A 21,678-nucleotide genomic window follows, 5' to 3' on the forward strand; every position below is an offset into this window, starting at 1 on the left:
CCGCCACATACATTTTTTTGATGGTTAAGTGCAAATCCAATGATATAGAGTATAATACTAAAAAATATTTAATGTAGAGTCATTGTTTGTATGCATTGAAATTCTCGGACTCCTCATTGAAATCTAAACACCCATGAAGTTTCATGTCTAAATCATGTATCATATTTGAGATATAGTCCTGAAAAGTTTCATGTTACAAAAATGGCCATAACTTTCATTTCAGAAAGTGTAAGGTTATGTTTCTTTAGCATGGCACTTCTCCCCATTGGTATCATTACACACATGAATTTTCATGTTGAAATCTTGAATGGTATCTGAGATATAGTCCTGAAAAGGCCCATCATACAACAAGCAAAGAACAATAGCTCTTATTTAAGAAAGTGTATAGTTCAGGATTGTGTGCATGACACTTTTCCTTGTTGATATCTATACACCCATGAGGTTTCATGTTGATATCTTATCTACTTTCTGAGATATACCCTTGAAAAGTTCAACGGACGGATGGGCTTCAGACAACTGTGAGTCTTTATACTTATGCCATGGTGGGGGAAAATAATATCATCCTGTGTGTGTGTGTGTGTGTGTGTGCATGTGAGTATTTTAAAGACAATGAGGTCTACATTACTGCTTATATAAAAACTAATCTAGACTGAATGCTTTAATTAAACTAGAAACAATTACATAATCAACAAGAGATGTGTTTGTCAGAAACACAATGCCCCCTTCTGTGCCGCTTTAATTTTTAAAAATTATATCCCTTTAATAAATATTACTTCTCTTGTAAAAATGATCTGTACCTGCCAAATGATAAATAGAAATTTTCTCCCTTTAACGCTTGTTACTTCCCTTGGATTTTTTTACCTTTGACCTTGAAGGATGATCTTGACCTTTCACCACTTAAAATGTGCAGCTCCATGGGATACACACGCATGCCAAATATCAAGTTGCTATCTTCAATATTGCAAAAGTGATGGCAAATGTTAAAGTTTTCTGACAGAAACACAGACTAACTGACAGACAGACACAGACAGACGGACAATTCAAATGCTATATGCCACCCTACCGGGAGCATAAACATGTATTCTAACATTAAAAAGTAACAATTAATATATAAAAATACTGGTTGACTAGTAATTCTTGACAATGGTATTTGCTGAATATTTTAAAATATTGTAATTTCCTGACAGCTTTTCAATAAATGAAAAGAGAGGTAATTTATGTGGCACAGGAACAAGGGTGGGCCAGGAATGGTTCCTTGAGGGACCCCTGTGTCAAAATGGGCCGAAGTAGAATTCTCCCTGTCTAAATACGCGGAACAACTTGCATGTGGCGGTTTGTAAGAAAGTTTCTGAGTTTTTTATTTAGAGGTCCATTGATACCGTAACTGGCAAGATAATTAGTCATCTGATTAATCATTACTTAGATGTTTTTGGTAACAAATGAAACCAAATTGAAACACAGCATGAAAGAAAATACACACCAGAAGTATGCACAGGTTAGTCAAAAATAACGTACATGAATAAAATTAATCCAATATATATTATGCATAAATAAAAAGGCAAGCACATCAACGGGTTGTTAATTTCAACCACATCGTGATTAGAGAATGATGTTGCACTGTCCGTGCAACTGGTACAGTCGGTCGGGTAGTTCCGAACCACTAGCGTAAATAATGGTGTTAATATTTTTAAAAGAAAGCAATTGCTTTCAAAATACTTGGATTGTTGAGGCAAAATATTTCATCTTTCAGGCCATATTAATTTGTTAATTCTTACCAATACATTTCTGATGCCAATTTGAACTTATTCACTTGCATACAGTCGGCTAGTTCTGAATCAAGTGCAGTAATTTCGGATCACTTGGACTGTAGGGGAGATGTAGGTCAGGGATCATCTCAAAACTTATTTTGACTGTCAACAATTATTTTGACTGTCAAAACAAATGATGCATGTATTAAATAAAACATCAGATAGGTTCGTTTGTTTCAGTTTAATAATTGTCTGACAATTTAAAAACATTACGGGGTATGTGTCTGTACACAGGAGAATAAAACTGTTGGAAAGTATTTATGTTTTGATTTTAAATGGATTCCTCTGTATTATTGGTTATATAAAACAAACACAAATACTCAATACAAGCAATTTATTGATAAACTCAAGATACCTTATTGGGAAATAACATAATATGATAACATTTAACAACAATAGAATCACAATAATGTACAAACTGTTTGAAAATATGACATATATGCTTATGACTAGAACATTTTATGTATGACTAGAAATATTTTTATAACTAAGGTTCTTAAAATACAGAACTTGATATAAATGTTTTTATAACAAGATATGTGTTTGTCAGGAACACAATGCCCCCTATTGCGCCGCTTTGATTTTTTTATCATTTGGCAGGTACAGATAAGTATTTCCCTTTAAAGCTTATTCCTTGGATTAGCTTTTTTGACCTTTGACCTTGAACGATGACCTTGACCTTTCACCACTCAAAATGTGCAGCTCCATGAGATACACATGCATGCCAAATATCAAGTTTCTATCTTAAGTATTGCAAAAGTTATCAAAAAACTTTAGCTAAGGTTAAAGTTTTGGGACAGAATGATAGACAGACCAAAAACTATATGCCCCGATCATTCGATCCGGGGGCATAAAAATGCCAACTGAACATAAACAAGTACCTCTGGAATGCATTTGCTAATAAAAGGATCACAATTATGTAAAAATATATAAAAGCATCCATAAAAAGTATAACATAAACCAGTGCCTCTGGAATAAATAAATTAATTTGCTAAAGAAATGGAAAACAATACTAGATATCAAGTTAAATTTTTGGTAAATAACATATTATGGCAACATTTAACAATTATAAGATCTCAAAAATGTTAAAATATATAGAAGTATCCGCTTCAGCCTCTTTGTCAATGACTGTGCAGAGCACCCGTGCTTTTTAGGACCCATCAGTCAAACTTGACAATTATCTGAAATGCAAAACCACAGCATAAATACACATTAAAAGTAGGAAAATATTAAAAATATTACCAATCTCTTTCCAGCACTAGTAACATCTTACCATTATTTATAAATTGAATTTTTCTATAGTACAGTTTTTAGCACTTTGCTGGTTTTTATTACTCCGCTTTTATACCTTTAAATGTTATAACTGATTACTAAACACATAAACATACAAACAAACCAAGATGCATTCAACAAATGCTTACTGTATGTAATAGCCTTGACCTTGTGACTTAGACCTAATGCCTCTTAACTGGTTTGCATAATAAATCTCAATCAGATGCAAGAACATGTAAAGTTTGAAGAACCAGGTCCATAAAGTTTCATTTTATGAGCAAGGTTAAAGTTTTAGTGCAGAAAGACAGACAGAATAAACAAAATTCAATCTTATTCTCTGTATTTCTCGACATTGAAGTCACAAAATAGTATTATAATGAAATAATTCCAATGAAACATTATATCAAATTTATGAGAAACTAGGCACTTTAACCTTATATATATATATATATATATATATATATATATATATATATATATATATATATATATATATATATATATATATATTATATATATATATTTACAAAAACTTTTGTGGTAGCTAAAGCTTTAAAATATTACTAACACAGTAAACTGTTTTGAGATTTTCCCCAATCAGCTGATCCGCAACTGACATGTACACGAGGTGCAATTTCCATGCTTTTATTTCCATAAATCATAAACATATACTAAAATCACTCACAGGAATTTAAAAATAATAATAAATAAACAAATTCATACCAAATGTACAAGCATTTACCAAGGAAATGTGCCTCTAAATCGTCTTTTAACTGTTGACGAGTGTTATAGATAGACGGTGCGACGGTAAAATGACACGACTGTGATAGTTACCAAAGTGTGATTTTCAATGAAAACACCGTTGAAAAAAGAAGCAAAACTGTGTTATTGCTTGAAATTGATCACATTTTCCAAAAATCAGTTATATTGATATGGCAATATCTTTTAGACTAATATTTTAATTAAATCATAGAGTTGATTAGGAATTACCCGAGATCCGGAACTACCCGATCGACTGTATGAACTGAATTGATAGCAAAACTCAAAATATCAAATGCTCACGACTAAACTGACGTTACTGAATTGTTTAATAATAAAATGTAACTTCATACCATGCATGTATATTATAACAATATTTAAATGAAAATCAACAATACCTGTCCCCAAATTAAACGGACAACATTTCTTGAAACAAACGTTCCGCTTCGATGATTGTTTTCATTTTCAGTTCATGTCCAAGCACGCCGCGCATGCGGATTACGATTTGTTTGTGTATCACACCGAATGGCGGATAAAACGTGGCTACAAACAACCATATCAACACACTTACATATGATCGTCGGATTAAAAACCCAATTGGCGTCGAATTTCCCCAATTACGAGTTTCAGTCTGATTGCATTTATGTTCTCATTTTAAAGAACATTGTCGATCTTTGTCTTCATTTTTTCATTTTTCCATGCATTCCAACTGTTATCTTATTTGGTCATGAGTTCCGATCACTTGATCTTACCAGAGGCCTATTAAAACAAATAGGCCCCTGGTAAGATCAAGTGATCAGAACTCATGGCCAAATAATGTCACTTTTTACTGATCGACATTGCATAGTTTACACACAGTATGCAGCTAGTTTTGTCAACTTTTTTATTGTTTACCGTTTATTTCTATAAAAGCTCATTAAAATTGTTTACATTTGTTACAACAAAATTGGATAAGTTTATTTAACTAAATGTTGTTGTTTTTAATTCAATATAAGACAAAAAATGTATACATGTATTTGATCATAAACAAAGTGATACCATGTAGCAACAATAATGTGCAGGCATGTTATAAAAGATATGCTAATATATACTTTTTTGACCCTGTGGTTTCCTTTAGGTAAAAAAGTGTGATGTGTTTATTTGGTTGTTTTTGAGGTGTTTAAAAAAGAGAAATATTCGAAACAATCAGAATAGTTATGCATACGGATGGATTGCATAAAGTGGGTAGAAAAACATACTGGACTTGTTTATTAAAGTTTAATGTGTTTCCATTTTTGTTCAAATATATGAAGTGTATCATTATTTATGGCTATTTCTTTTTCAAATTGAATCTTCAGTTTTAAATAATTGATAAAACAGTATATTGTATCTATCTATCTCTGATTACTGCCAACCGCTCTTTCGAGTATTATAGGCAGAGGGACATTATCGAGTCCGTTTCCTGGGAAGAACCAGTACTTGGTGTCAATGGAGGAGATAATGAGAACGCTCCCAGAGTAGGGAGCGAACCCACGAACTCCCGATCGCTAGGCGAACACCTCATCCACTATTGTAGGTGTATGTTTTCTGTATTTCGTGCTGAATATAAAATATTTCATTAAAGGGGCCTTTTCACAGATTTCGGCATATTTTGAAGTTCGTCATTTAATGCTTTATATTGATAAATTTAAGCCTTGGATCTAAGAAGCTCCACTAAAAATCAAGAATACAATTAAAAAAAAAAACTCAGCAGGGCCCGAACCAGTGACACCTGGAGTCCTGGAGTAAAAACGATTTATAACGCTCGGCCATCCTGCCAAGTATGTATGACGAACGTATTTTATACTTTATATAAGCAATCTTCATAGTTTCACAAAATTAAACGACAACAACAGAACTCTCCAAATTATTAAATCGTTTCGCGTTGCAACGCTTTATAATTTTCAGGTTTTTAAATCGTCAAAAGATGCATATAATGGATATATTAGAGCATAGTAAATGTTCAGTTTTACTGTTTCCTCACAAATATCATAACTAAAACGAAAACTTGCGAATCTGAAACAACTTTTTTCAATTTTGTCAATTTGCCAAAACGTGAAAAGGCCCCTTAAATATGATTATGCAAATCACAGCGTTATTAACCTCTTGTACTTTGAAGGTATTAACCCATAAATTGATGTCTAAGAGAGATAGTTTAACATTTAATTGTTGTTGCTCTAGAAAGGTTGTCAATTGATTCCATAGAGATTGAATATGTTTACACTCACAGGAAAGGTGTTCTATTGTTTCAATATGTTCAATACACATATCACATAGATTTGTGTTGGATAGATTGCACTTAAAAAGATATTTATTTGTAGCTATGATTCTCTGCATGTATTTATAGTGAAAATTTCTCAGTGTGCTGTGAGTAGTTGATTTATATGGTATGACAAATATTTGTTTCAAATTTATTTCTTTATTTTTCCAAGAAGGTTTTGCCATTTAGTTTGAGCTGTAGAGATTTCGGCAGGGTTTTTAATTTGAAGTGTGTAAAATATTTTGTTCATTTTGTTTTGTTTTGCAATTATGTTTTCTACGAATGTTTCTGAGTACATGGTGTGTTATTTGTATTGGTAGCAGCTTTGATATGTATATGTATACTTTTGATCAATGTGTAGTACATCAGGAAATTACGTGTAGGTATTCCGAATATGTAGCAAAGGTTATCAAAAGAATAGAAGTCGTTTATTCTGTAGTCGTACAATTGATCTACATACTTTATGTTTCGTTCGAACCAATGTTAATAGAAAAACTTTTTAATGATTAGTAGTTATGTCTTTATTGTTCCATAGAATGATTTTACTGCCTATTTTTGGTTTCTAAATTATGAGTAACTGTACACCATGCCGATAGAACATTCGATAGAAATATGTTTTGGTTGAAATTTCAACCAAGATATTATTGTCGATAATACATTCAAAAAGTAAGGAGTCACCATATGTTTTGAGAAATTTCTGGTAGAATAATTTCCATTTACTCGTATTGGTATTATCTAAATATCTTTTAACCCAACTGCATTTGATTGCATTCAGGAATGAATCTATTTCCATTAGTCTGATACCTCCATATTCTACTGATTATTTTAATTGAGTTCGCTTAATTTTATCAGGTTTACCGTCGCATATGAAATTAAATATTTCTGATTTTATATCTTCAATCATATCATTGGGTGGGTTTGGGAGAACTGTTAGTGTATAAATAATTTAGGAAGTGAAAACGTTTTCAACACGGTGTTTTTTCCCCGATAAGTGTAAGTTTACGATGCTGCCATGATTTTAAACAGTTTTTTAATTTTTGTAATTTAGGCAATATGTTTTTTAGAATTATTTCTTTTTCATTGTTTGTAAAGGCTATTCCTAACGTTGTTGCTTCATCTGATGTCCAGTTGAATTTCATTTCTTTTTTAAGATGAATATTGCGTTGTTTAAATTTACCTACTCGTAGCACAGTGCATTTACTTTTGTTCAGTTTAAGACCCGATGCCATTCCGAAAAGGGTTAGCGATTCTATAAGAATATTGAATGGGTCACTACTGTCGTGTAATAAATAAGTAGGATCGTCAGCAAATAGGGACTGTTTAATTTCTTCGTCATGTTGAAGCGATATTCCCTTTATATGTTTATTTGATTGGATATAGTGTGATAGATACTCGATGCATATAATAAATAGCGAGGATGAAAGTGGACATCCTTGTCTTACCCCTTGATCGATGTTAAAACTGTTTGAGAAAAAGCCATTGTTAATAATTATACTGTTAATATCGGTATAAAATAGTTTGACTCATTTAATAAGACTTTCGCCGAAATTCATATTTTCTAAGCAAGAGAAGATAAACGAGTGGTCTAGTGAATCGAAAGCCTTTTCCAAATCTGCAAAGAAAATGAGGCCAGAATTGTTTGGTTGGTTGAAATAATTTAGGCATTGCATTCTTGTATCAGACGTACGTTTTCACCAATGCAACGTCCTTTTATGACACCAGATTGAGATCTTGAAATGATTGACGGCACTATTTTTTGTTTGATATACTTTTAGTTGCAATTTTATAATCATTGTTCAGTAAACTAATCTGACGCCAGCTTGATAAGGATTCTAAGTTTTTTCCAGGTTTTGGAATGAGTGATATTATACCTTGTTTTTGTAGCGTAGTTAAGTTTTCGTTGTTAAATGAATAGTTAAGTGAATTGATTCAATGTGTTTTAATACCATTCCAAAAAAGAATATTTTATAAAATTCGATTGTGATGCCATCAGATCCTGGACTTTTGTTAGTTTGCATTTCTTTGAGTGCTAATTCACATTCATATTCATCAAGTAATCCGTCGCACAGTAGTTTTCCCTCTTGATTTAAAGCATGATGTGTATTTTTAAAATAGGTGTTATTTTCAACATGTTTTCTTTTATAGAGGGTTTCGAACAATAAACGATGTTCTTCTAGTATTTATGTTCTGTTTGTTATATCTTCGCCATTGACTAATAATTTGTGTACAGTTTTTTGTTCACTTCTACGTTTTTCGATGTTTGCGAAGTATTTTGTTGTTGTTTTTTTTTCATTGTGTTTAACATGCTGTGCACGTGCTCGTAGTATTATTCCATTGAGATGTGTATGATAAATTCCTTCTAATACTTGTTTTTTTTTAATGTTATTTCATTTTCAATGGCTTCGGTATCGTTTGTGTTTGTTTCATGTAATTGTTTTTCAAGTGTTTCAATGATTTTGATAGTTTCAGTTTCAAGTTTGTGTGTTTCTTTTTGTTTAAATGATGTGTATTTTATTGTTGTGTTACGTATATTTCCTTTAATTACTTCCTATAAGGTGTTTGGGTTCGCATCTTTATTATTTTGAACTGTATATAATACTTCTTGTTTTATTTGCATTTGATATTGTGTATCTAATAAGATGCCGTTATTAATTTTAAAGTATCATGGGCCTCTTTCAGGTTGTATTTTGTATAGCTTAAGTTCAACTAGAGAGTGGTCAGTCGTAAATCCTGGTTTTATGCTACTTGGGCCAATAGTGTTGCAAAGTGACTCAGATTTTTAAAAATAGTCTAATCTACAGAATATTGCTGGTTTTGTGTTTGAGTACCAGGTGAATTTGCTTTCGTTTGGATATACTGTACGCCAGATGTCTATCATGTTGTAGTTTTCAATTTTGTTATTTAAAAAATTTCTAATTTTTTGGATAAGTATAAAGGTTTCCCTTCTTTTTATCTAATAATGGGTTAAGAACAGTATTGAAATCATCACCGACTATGTTTTTATCTTGGTTTTTAATTAAAAAGGATTGTAATGTTTCATAAAAAGTGGAATCGTCTGTGTTAAGGCCGTAAATGTTGATTAATATTAATTTTGTTTCGTGTATTTTGAATAAAATAAGAATATTTAGTTCAATGAACCTATCCAATGTTGTTGTAACAAATGTAAACACTTTCTGAAAATACCAAAAGAGAATATTCGTTAAAATCTTAGTGCGCCCTAAATTTCTGGTTCCGAAAAGCCAATGAAATAAAGTTATTTCTGTATATAAAGATAATAACAGGTAAGTGTCCTATCGAATGGCAATTTATCAAGTAAGGCCCAGAATAAAATAACGGCGATGCATACAGGTGATAAACGAATAACGGTTCTGTATACTGATGATGAACGAATAACGGTTCTGTATACAGATGATGAACGAATAACGGTTCTGTAAACAGATGATGAACGAATAACGGTTCTGTATACAGATGATGAACGAATAACGGTTCTGTATACAGTTTGTAAAACCTCAGTGGAATATGATGAATAGTCAGACGTTCTTCCTATCTGTTTATGCCTATTTTTTGTTAGATTTTGGAAGACGAATACCACTTTAATAATCCGTATATATTAAATAAACACATATTAATTCCACGTGTTACTAGTTTCATGTAACAAATCAGTAATTTCAAATGTAATTAAATATAATGAAAGAAGCTTTTGTTATAAGAAATACGATTGCCAGTTATGCTATTTAAAAATTTCATAACCGTTTAATTAAGAGATGATTCCGAGTAATGCCTTACCTTTACGCATTGAATGATATAATTACATGCCTACAAACCTGATATATATACAAATGGTATACGGAACCGTTGTATTAGGTTGATATCTACATAAAGGTACTATCATACATTCTGTCTGTCATCTCAGCGAAATCTACGACCAAAAGACAAATACGATACTCACGTTACATAAGGTATTATAACTCCTCAATTAGTTGTTATAACCGTTTCTACCTGAAATCGAAAAGAGGAGTATTGATATGTCAGCATATATATGCATCATCAAAAAGTTTGGGAGATAAAAAAAATCCAGGACATGCATATTTTAGAATTTCCATCATCATATCTGATTAATACATTATGCAAATGAAATTAATTAAAATGCTCAATGATGGCGATTGCAATATGTGGAGGTATGGGTTGATGACCGATATACGAGACAACAATAAACCTACGTGGGCTTATCAACCTAAGATTTGTTGCAAAGATATGCGGAGTCGAAAAAGACCCGAATGGTGCTGATCGCTGATAATTGCGAATAATACCCGTAAGTTATGTGTATTCTGACTTAATATGCAATTGGCGGCAATTAAGACGGACTAATATTTCATGTATTTGTTGAAAAGAAAACACAATATGTATAAGTGAACCACTGTTTTATATCAGAACTTTATCATTATTGAAAAGACTTTCATGTTGAATATTTAAATGTCAACAGCTGTCACAGTTATTCATTGAATCACTTACTCGCTCAAGATTGAATTTGAAAATCAAAAATGTTAAAGATGATTTGACTACATTGTATTATTATTCCACATCCTTTATCTGCGGCTTTTTCATGTACAATATGTAAGGTCTAGTTTTAGTTAACGTCTGATTGTGCCATCTTTTTACACATAATAAGAAGTAGGTTAGCGAAACTTGCTATTTTGAATCAGTTTACCAAAGGCATGTGAATTATTTTTAATAAAACAATGTCCACTGGATATTACGCAACCATGGTGAGGTGATTGTTCACCCATAGTCACGATTGCCATCAATCTATAACCATCATCATTTCCTGGAAGACATTGCAGACAGATAAACTTCATCCTGATCTAGCCACTCAACATCGTCTGAATGTGCATCTTCCCTACCTGTAATAATTTTCATGTGTTCTCCTTTCCTTCTAGCAGCGATTCTCAAAGGACGGATGCGTTTTATCTGCATTTGTTCTGGAACCAATTCTGTTAGAGATTCTATAAGAATATTGAATGGGTCACTACTGTCATGTAATAAATAAGTAGGATCGTCAGCAAATAGGGACTGTTTAATTTCTTCGTCATGTTGAAGCGATATTCCCTTTATATGTTTATTTGATTGGATATAGTGTGATAGATACTCGATGCATATAATAAATAGCGAGGATGAAAGTGGACATCCTTGTCTTACCCCTTGATCGATGTTAAAACTGTTTGAGAAAAAGCCATTGTTAATAATTATACTGTTAATATCGGTATAAAATAGTTTGACTCATTTAATTAGACTTTCGCCGAAATTCATATTTTCTAAGCAAGAGAAGATAAACGAGTGGTCTAGTGAACCGAAAGCCTTTTCCAAATCTGCAAAGAAAATGAGGCCAGAATTGTTTGGTTGGTTGAAATAATTTAGGCATTGCATTCTTGTATCAGACGTACGTTTTCACCAATGCAACGTCCTTTTATGACACCAGATTGAGATCTTGAAATGATTGACGGCACTATTTTTTGTTTGATATACTTTTAGTTGCAATTTTATAATCATTGTACAGTAAACTAATCTGACGCCAGCTTGATAAGGATTCTAAGTTTTTTCCAGGTTTTGGAATGAGTGATATTATACCTTGTTTTTGTAGCGTAGTTAAGTTTTCGTTGTTAAATGAATAGTTAAGTGAATTGATTCAATGTGTTTTAATACCATTCCAAAAAAGAATATTTTATAAAATTCGATTGTGATGCCATCAGATCCTGGACTTTTGTTAGTTTGCATTTCTTTTAGTGCTAATTCACATTCATATTCATCAAGTAATCCGTCGCACAGTAGTTTTCCCTCTTGATTTAAAGCATGATGTGTATTTTTAAAATAGGTGTGATTTTCAACATGTTTTCTTTTATAGAGGGTTTCGAACAATAAACGATGTTCTTCTAGTATTTATGTTCTGTTTGTTATATCTTCGCCATTGACTACTAATTTGTGTACAGTTTTTTGTTCACTTCTACGTTTTTCGATGTTTGCGAAGTATTTTGTTGTTGTTTTTTTTCATTGTGTTCAACATGCTGTGCACGTGCTCGTAGTATTATTCCATTGAGATGTGTATGATAAATTCCTTCTAATACTTGTTTTTTTTTAAATGTTATTTCATTTTCAATGGCTTCGGTATCGTTTGTGTTTGTTTCATGTAATTGTTTTTCAAGTGTTTCAATGATTTTGATAGTTTCAGTTTCAAGTTTGTGTGTTTCTTTTTGTTTAAATGATGTGTATCTTATTGTTGTGTTACGTATATTTCCTTTAATTACTTCCTATAAGGTGTTTGGGTTCGCATCTTTATTATTTTGAACTGTATATAATACTTCTTGTTTTATTTGCATTTGATATTGTGTATCTAATAAGATGCGTTATTAATTTTAAAGTATCATGGGCCTCTTTCAGGTTGTATTTTGTAAAGCTTAAGTTCAACTAGAGAGTGGTCAGTCGTAAATCCTGGTTTTATGCTACTTGGGCCAATAGTGTTGCAAAGTGACTCAGATTTTTAAAAATAGTCTAATCTACAGAATATTGCTGGTTTTGTGTTTGAGTACCAGGTGAATTTGCTTTCGTTTGGATATACTGTACGCCAGATGTCTATCATGTTGTAGTTTTCAATTTTGTTATTTAAAAAATTTCTAATTTTTTGGATAAGTATAAAGGTTTCCCTTCTTTTTATCTAATAATGGGTTAAGAACAGTATTGAAATCACCACCGACTATAATTTTATCTTGGTTATTAATTATAAAGGATTGTAATGTTTCGTAAAAAGTGGAATCGTCTGTGTTAAGGCCGTTAATGTTGATTAATATTAATTTTGTTTCGTGTATTTTGAATAAAATAAGAATATTTAGTTCAATGAACCTATCCAATGTTGTTGTAACAAATGTAAACACTTTCTGAAAATACCAAAAGAGAATATTCTTTAAAATCTTAGTGCGCCCTAAATTTCTGGTTCCGAAAAGCCAATGAAATAAAGTTATTTCTGAATATAAAGATAATAACAGGTAAGTGTCCTATCGAATCAAGTGAGGCCCAGAATAAAATAACGGCGATGCATACAGATGATAAACGAATAACGGTTCTGTATACTGATGATGAACGAATAACCGTTCTGTATACAGATGATAAACGAATAACGGTTCTGTAAACAGATGATGAACGAATAACGGTTCTGTATACAGATGATGAACGAATAACGGTTCTGTATACAGTTTGTAAAACCTCAGTGGAATATGATGAATAGTCAGACGTTCTTCCTATCTGTTTATGCCTATTTTTTGTTAGATTTTGGAAGACGAATACCACTTTAATAACCCGTATATATTAAATAAACACATATTAATTCCACGTGTTACTAGTTTCATGTAACAAATCAGTAATTTCAAATGTAATTAAATATAATGAAAGAAGCTTTTGTTATAAGAAATACGATTGCCAATAATGCTATTTAAAAATTTCATAACCGTTTAATTAAGAGATGATTCCGAGTAATGCCTTACCTTTACGCATTGAATGATATAATTACATGCCTACAAACCTGATATATATACAAATGGTATACGGAACCGTTGTATTAGGTTGATATCTACATAAAGGTACTATCATACATTCTGTCTGTCATCTCAGCGAAATCTACGACCAAAAGACAAATACGATACTCACGTTACATAAGGTATTATAACTCCTCAATTAGTTGTTATAACCGTTTCTACCTGAAATCGAAAAGAGGAGTATTGATATGTCAGCATATATATGCATCATCAAAAAGTTTGGGAGATAAAAAAAATCCAGGACATGCATATTTTAGAATTTCCATCATCATATCTGATTAATACATTATGCAAATGAAATTAATTAAAATGCTCAATGATGGCGATTGCAATATGTGGAGGTATGGGTTGATGACCGATATACGAGACAGCAATAAACCTACGAGGGCTTATCAACCTAAGATTTGTTGCAAAGATATGCGGAGTCGAAAAAGACCCGAATGGTGCTGATCGCTGATAATTGCGAATAATACCCGTAAGTTATGTGTATTCTGACTTAATATGCAATTGGCGGCAATTAAGACGGACTAATATTTCATGTATTTGTTGAAAAGAAAACACAATATGTATACGTGAACCACTGTTTTATATCAGAACTTTATCATTATTGAAAAGACTTTCATGTTGAATATTTAAATGTCAACAGCTGTCACAGTTATTCATTGAATCACTTACTCGCTCAAGATTGAATTTGAAAATCAAAAATGTTAAAGATGATTTGACTACATTGTATTATTATTCCACATCCTTTATCTGCGGCTTTTTCATGTACAATATGTAAGGTCTAGTTTTAGTTAACGTCTGATTGTGCCATCTTTTTACACATAATAAGAAGTAGGTTAGCGAAACTTGCTATTTTGAATCAGTTTACCAAAGGCATGTGAATTATTTTTAATAAAACAATGTCCACTGGATATTATGCAACCATGGTGAAGTGATTGTTCACCCATAGTCACGATTGCCATCAATCTATAACCATCATCATTTCCTGGAAGACATTGCAGACAGATAAACTTCATCCTTATCTAGCCACTCAACATCGTCTGAATGTGCATCTTCCCTACCTGTAATAATTTTCATGTGTTCTCCATTCCTTCTAGCAGCGATTCTCAAAGGACGGATGCGTTTTATCTGCATTGGTTCTGGAACAGTTTGGGTTGGTACATTCTCCCGAGCCCGAGCTATGTATTGCCCTGCATGTTTATTCAACATTGTTTGTGAGGAAAAGTGAATATTGTGCAAACTGTCACTTTCTTTCAACCGCTTCTGGAGCGTGTCGTACTTCCAACGGCCCTTTTCTTGCATTTTGTATAAAGCCGTATCCAGCTGACACCAAAAAGTGAAAAAAACTAACAGCACATGTCTTAAACTTATAAAGTTCATTGAAGATGTGGATTGATCCTTTGATTATTTAAAAAAGCTCTTGTTATTTTTTTTTTCAAAATTAAAATATTTATTCTGTAATGGACTCGAAAAGACCTTCGTATTTTTCTTGAATGCTACTGAAAATCATAACAGCATTCATTTTAGCAGACGGAGTAACCCGAACGAAATGGTTTGTACGTAAAAATACAACTGATGCTTTTGTTGAAATCAAAAAAGTTGTATATGTGTTACAATAACAAATTAAATTATTCGTTTAAGAAACAGGTCCTTAACTTGAGCTGTATACAACCGGTTGCCATATACCTATGTGCCTAATGCATTGCTAAATACATGTACAACAATTAACCCTGAAACTGGACTGATCATTATAGCGTGATTTGTTTAAGTGGTTGCAAATGTTTGACAGCCTGTCGATCGGGATACGATGGCTAATTGAGCGTTTCTTCAGATAGCAATTAAAGATTTTAAATGCGATCAAAAAATGGCTAAAAATGGCCCTCACGCGGTATAGCTGCACAGAATTATCAACGTCATTATGTCAGTTGCTTTACTTATCGATATCAATAGCGTGCCATTAAACGGAGAATTAACATGTTTAAATCTTTGGTAGATTAATCTATATTGCTAAACATAATGAACAGCGTCGTGCGAAAACGGGATTTATAGCAAGTGTAGCAACAGATCAGCCTGCGCTCAATTTAAGTACTACAAGTACAAAACATAATTATGACATAGCTAGCCAGTGAAAATGCTTTTCCGAACAACAACAGTGGTAAAAATAACACTCGAGGCCTTCATTTACGCACAACGAAAATCAAAACCATAAAGAAAGCGGAAAGGGAGATTTTAAAATTTGCAGAAAAGAACGATAAAGAGTATTTTTAAGTTCTATTTTATTTTAGGAAGATTTAAACTTAAATGCATCAGAATTAAATATGGTCGAATTCCTAAACAATACGTCAAATATGTATTGGGCGTTGGAAATCAACTATTTTGTAATCGATACATCGAATATAAAATATAAATTACATGCAGTATGTACACATGGCCTCTGACTTTTTGTCAAATGCATTTCTTTTTGTTTGACTTGGAAACAATAGAAGAAAAACAATAGCCCCAGCTTGTTACTGGCTACTAAAAGTAGGACCAATAATTGTTTGCTTGAGATAGCGCATTGGCATTCGTATATTTACTATTGACATATGTGCGACATTTTTCTTTTGACCTTTGGTCGAACAATAACAAAAGATGACGATTAGTTTTTATTGCAGCGGAATGCTTATCGGATTCAATCTGAAATTCCATTCATAAGTTAAGGACCCAGCAAACAATTATGTAAATCAGAAGGTACCGTATATGCCCTTAAACTGCAACTTACAGTGCAGTGGTTGGTTGAAAGTATTCTCATTACTACACGTAGTCAATTTAGTTGAGACATAGATGGCGTATTAACGGATGAATGCGATATCAATAATTAAACATTCAAACAAGCAGCATTTGATTTTTTTTAATGAACACAAGTAATATAAACTACGGGCGTACACTAACACGGACACTGCAATCGTAACTTTGTGGTAATTGATAAATTGGGAAATACCACGGGGCTTGAAACCTGGTGTGGTGCGGTGGACGAGTGGTAACACTCTGGTCTACCATTCCAGAGGTCCCCGGTTCAATCCCTGGCCGGAGCACTGGGCATTTCAGAAATGCTTCAAGTGTTTCCCACCCAACTAGAGATGTTTTGGTATGAAACCCAGGTAAACCTCGCGTGTATCGGTGCTATACACTGAGCACGTAAAACAACCAAGGGATCTATTCGCAAAGAGCTAGGGTATCGCACCAGTTTCACTTGTATCTCAATAATGTTTCTTCTGCATGCTGTCTCTTCAGCAAAACCAAAGGACCCAATTGGAAATAAGTGTTTGCACTTTTATGGGTTATTTTTGACTGCAAGGTCAAAAAGAAATACAAATACAAACTTAATGATTCAAATTATAACATCATCCAAACAATTAGCGTTCGTAATCGTTGGTGTTAAGTTTCATTTGGTTGAAGCCCATTGTTATTACTTAATTTACAAGTAATAACAAAAGAAGCAGCAACGCCGTTTATTGTTTTACAATTGAATTATTTATTTATATTGAGCAAATTTTGAAAATTGACTATGCATATGACATGCATTGTTTATGGCAGCTACGGTAGAATAGAAAGACCCAGTTCCACAGCCGGTATTTATACATGAGGATCACGTAAATCAAAATAATGTTGAAAAATGTCGTAAACGCTCTCTAAATAGAATAATTGCCATTGTCATAGTATGCGAGCAATTATCACGGGGGAATTATGATATCATTATGATGCGTTGGATCAGCTTTGCATACTTGTGTATAAATGAAATGGACTTGGTCGGGATCTAAAATTGTTTTCCAATGATGCGATGTTTATTTATGACGACGGAATAATAACGGCGTTCCTGATATGACATTAATTGTGTAAGCTTTATATTTATGTCATGATTCTTGTACTTATTAACGCTTGTTTGATAATTTAAACAACACAAATCGCACTGAAGCATGTACTCCAGCAAGGTCTATCTAACAAATCGAAACACAAATGAGTGTTGTTGAAGGAATGTAATGACCGTAAGTATTATTTATTATGTTTATTATTTCTGTAATGGATTTTGACAATCATTTATAGCATTTATTGTTGTTTCGACATTCCCATGCAATTCTTTAATTTCGGCAATCGTTCATAATATTATTATCATACTTTCCAGATGTTCTTATCGCATGCAGCTATTTATTACATTGCCTAGGTATATAAATATCTTCAAAATTATTCTTGAACAATTTAATGGATGTCTGAACATATAATAGATGATTGAAAGTAAAAATAGAAGTAACAATCTAATTTAACGATACATGTATATAAAATACATGTTTTACGTATGGACGAAGGATTTAGGACAATTTGTTTGAAATACAAAATAGCAAAACACATACTTGCTACATATTTCATGTTTATGTTTTAAGAATAAAATGCCGTTTATATTATAGATATACGAGGCTTTTTCGTCAATAAATATCCCATGCCTGTTGTTAATGCTATTGATTCGGCTAGTGCAGGGCTTCCATGTGTGTCCATTTAATCGCACATTACTCTACATAAGATCCGAAGGCAATATCAAATATTTTTTTTATTATAGCGCAATAAATTACAAAGAAACGCTTTTAAATATTTACACTAATATGTATGTTTTTATATTGTTGTCCACTCTTATCCATGTATATTTTTCTGAGCAAACTGTGAAAGATTTCCTAAAAAGTTTCAACATGAAAAGGGGTTTACTTGAGTCCCCATTCAGATACCACTGTGTGGGACGTAGGTTCCGTAAGGATGTGCAGATACCACAGTGTGGGTCGTAGGTTCCGTAAGGATGTGCAGATACCACTGTGTGGGTCGTAGGTTCCGTAAGGATGTGCAGATACCAAACGTGGGTCGTAGGTTCCGTAAGGATGTGCAGATACCACAGTGTGGGTCGTAGGTTCCGTAAGGATGTGCAGATACCACTGTGTGGGTCGTAGGTTCCGTAAGGATGTGCAGATACCAAACGTGGGTCGTAGGTTCCGTAAGGATGTGCAGATACCACAGTGTGGGTCGTAGGTTCCGTAAGGATGTGCAGATACCACTGTGTGGGTCGTAGGTTCCGTAAGGATGTGCAGATACCACAGTGTGGGTCGTAGGTTCCGTAAGGATGTGCAGATACCACTGTGTGGGTCGTAGGTTCCGTAAGGATGTGCAGATACCACAGTGTGGGTCGTAGGTTCCGTAAGGATGTGCAGATACCACAGTGTGGGTCGTAGGTTCCGTAAGGATGTGCAGATACCACAGTGTGGGTCGTAGGTTCCGTAAGGATGTGCAGATACCACTGTGTGGGTCGTAGGTTCCGTAAGGATGTGCAGATACCACAGTGTGGGTCGTAGGTTCCGTAAGGATGTGCAGATACCACTGTGTGGGTCGTAGGTTCCGTAAGGATGTGCAGATACCACAGTGTGGGTCGTAGGTTCCGTAAGGATGTGCAGATACCACAGTGTGGGTCGTAGGTTCCGTAAGGATGTGCAGATACCACTGTGTGGGTCGTAGGTTCCGTAAGGACGTGCAGATACCACTGTGTGGGTCGTAGGTTCCGTAAGGACGTGCAGATACCACAGTGTGGGTCGTAGGTTCCGTAAGGACGTGCAAGTTCCACAACGTGGGTCGTAGGTTCCGTAAGGACGAGCAGATACCACAACGTGGGTCGTAGGTTCCGTAAGGACGTGCAGATACCACAACGTGGGTCGTAGGTTCCCTAAGGGCGTGCAGATACCACAACGTGGGTCGTAGGTTCCGTAAGGACGTGCAGATACCACAACGTGGGTAGTAGGTTCCCTAAGGACGTGCAGATACCACAGTGTGGGTCGTAAGTTCCGTAAGGACGTGCAGATACCACAACGTGGGTCGTAGGTTCCGTAAGGACGTGCAGATACCACAACGTGGGTAGTAGGTTCCCTAAGGACGTGCAGATACCACAGTGTGGGTCGTAGGTTCCGTAAGGACGTGTGAGCTGTGGTGTACAATTGTTCATAGAAAAAAGGCAAAACTGAAATTAAATTTGAGTCGGGAATGGATAAGGGGCCAGTGATAACTCAAAAAGAAATGTGCTAATGTATATAACGTTTGGAATAGGTCGAGGGATGGGGCCACTATGGCATAAACCAATGTTCGCCTGACGTAGCTCAGATAATACCATTCTGATACATAAACATAATTGATGTATTAACCCATTTATGCCTAGTGGACTCTCCCATCCTTCTAAATTGGATCAATTTATTTCCAAAATTAGGGACGTTTTGTATATTTCTATTTTTAAAATATTTCTTACATAAATTTCTTTAAGCAAACAGCGTCATCTGGGTCTACGCTGTTTGCCAAGGACTTTTTTTTAGACGCTAGGCCTAAATGGGTTAAAACGAGAAATCGGTACACGGAATAAGAATAATTATGCAGGCAAACATACAACCAGAATCCAAGATATACTGCTTCAGACTGGTATACTGGGATCATTATACTTCAAATGTTTCTTTATCCAAAGGGTTTGATTGTCAAACAACTTGCGTATTTAAGCTAAGGGAAATTAAGCTCGGCAAACTTAAACTTACATATTTTTTTCTGAATTGGCAGATTTTTAAACAAGCTCTTTTTGCCATAGAAGTCAGCGTTTGAAATGTGGAACATGTCAGCAATCACATAAAGCCATCTTCCATCAAACGGTTTCGCTGTTATAAACATTTCTACACAATCTGTGTATTAAGTTTCGAAAAGTCTCAAACAAATGTAGCAACAATTGTTATTTTTGGGGAAATTGTGATCTTCGGCTGGTACAAAATCTTATCATCCATCCAATATTTGTCTACACATTCCTTTAAGCAAACAGCGCAGACCCTGATGAGATGCCGCATCATTCGGCGTCTCATCTGGGTCTACGCTGTTTGCAAAGGCCTTTTTGTAGACGCTAGGCATAAATGGGTTAAACCAGGCTACGCCCTTGATAAGTTCGTATATACGTGTTTATTTATATGTAAAAGCGTTAAGCCCGCAGTCAACATTTGTTGCCTGATTATGAATGAAAATGTTTTCAAACAATCTAAACGCAAACGTGTAACAGGGTCAAGATCAACGCTGACCGCACTGTGGGCGAATTTTTACCTTTGAAATTCTTATCAAACTGAATTTCGTCAGCTCTCCTTTTGAAAAATCCCGAAAGATATATCGGTTTAGGAAACAATTCATTATTCCGTTTATCATTTATTACTTCAAATAACAACTTACGTCAATCGACTATTTTCTAACGATTGCACACACAAGATATAACCGTAACGATATGGGCTTGAATGATGACAGCATACTGAATATCGTTCGTCCTCCATTTTTACGAACATTAAAATTAAAAGAATAATTAATTGCTTTATTTATAATAAGATACTAGCACAACATACTTTTGTTTCAATTAAGCCTGTTCGCGTCAAAATAGTCGGCCACCCGCACTCGAACTCTCATGCTTGATTCTTTATAGGAATTATGGCCTCACAAATTAAGACACATGATTTTGAATAATTATTGTATTATCACCAATCGCCTTATGTACCCCATGGTACCATGTACGTCATTATAATAACAGCGGAAAAAAAAACATGTTTTATGATCGTTTTATAGGAGCCCAGTAACATAAGATGAATTATAATAGACATGGGGATACCGCCATCGCTTCCAAAACTCGATATTATCTTTGCATATGTCCTGAACGATGGTGGTTTAAGTATGAAGATAACAATAATGATAATGAGCAGGGAGAAGAGCGGTTTGAACCGTGGGACTTACAGGTCAACAAGGTGGTCCATAACGCCGCGTTTAATAGTGCGATGAACAACAGGTATGGCGCCCGCTGTTCAGGGAAATTATAATCACGATAAGTCGGAAACAACATAACAAACGGATAAGCATAAACATTTTATTTTAACTTTTACTGTTATATGAGAGTAATTTTCTGTGTGTT

The 21,678-nt window shown here is 33.9% G+C and overlaps 1 protein-coding gene across 1 annotated transcript in view; it reads right to left on the reverse strand.

Moving 5' to 3' along the window:
• The window catches only part of LOC127837284 (apical junction molecule-like), a 29,429-nt gene extending 25,076 nt beyond the window's left edge, over window positions 1-4,353 (reverse strand). The window contains exon 1 of the mRNA XM_052364204.1: window positions 4,238-4,353. The gene's annotated coding sequence lies outside the window, so the exon portion shown is untranslated. The remainder of the gene's footprint in view (window positions 1-4,237) is intronic.
• Between the last annotated feature and the right edge of the window lie 17,325 nt (window positions 4,354-21,678).

This window comes from Dreissena polymorpha, chromosome 1 (genome assembly GCF_020536995.1).
Source record: "Dreissena polymorpha isolate Duluth1 chromosome 1, UMN_Dpol_1.0, whole genome shotgun sequence".
Lineage (NCBI taxonomy): Eukaryota > Metazoa > Mollusca > Bivalvia > Myida > Dreissenidae > Dreissena > Dreissena polymorpha.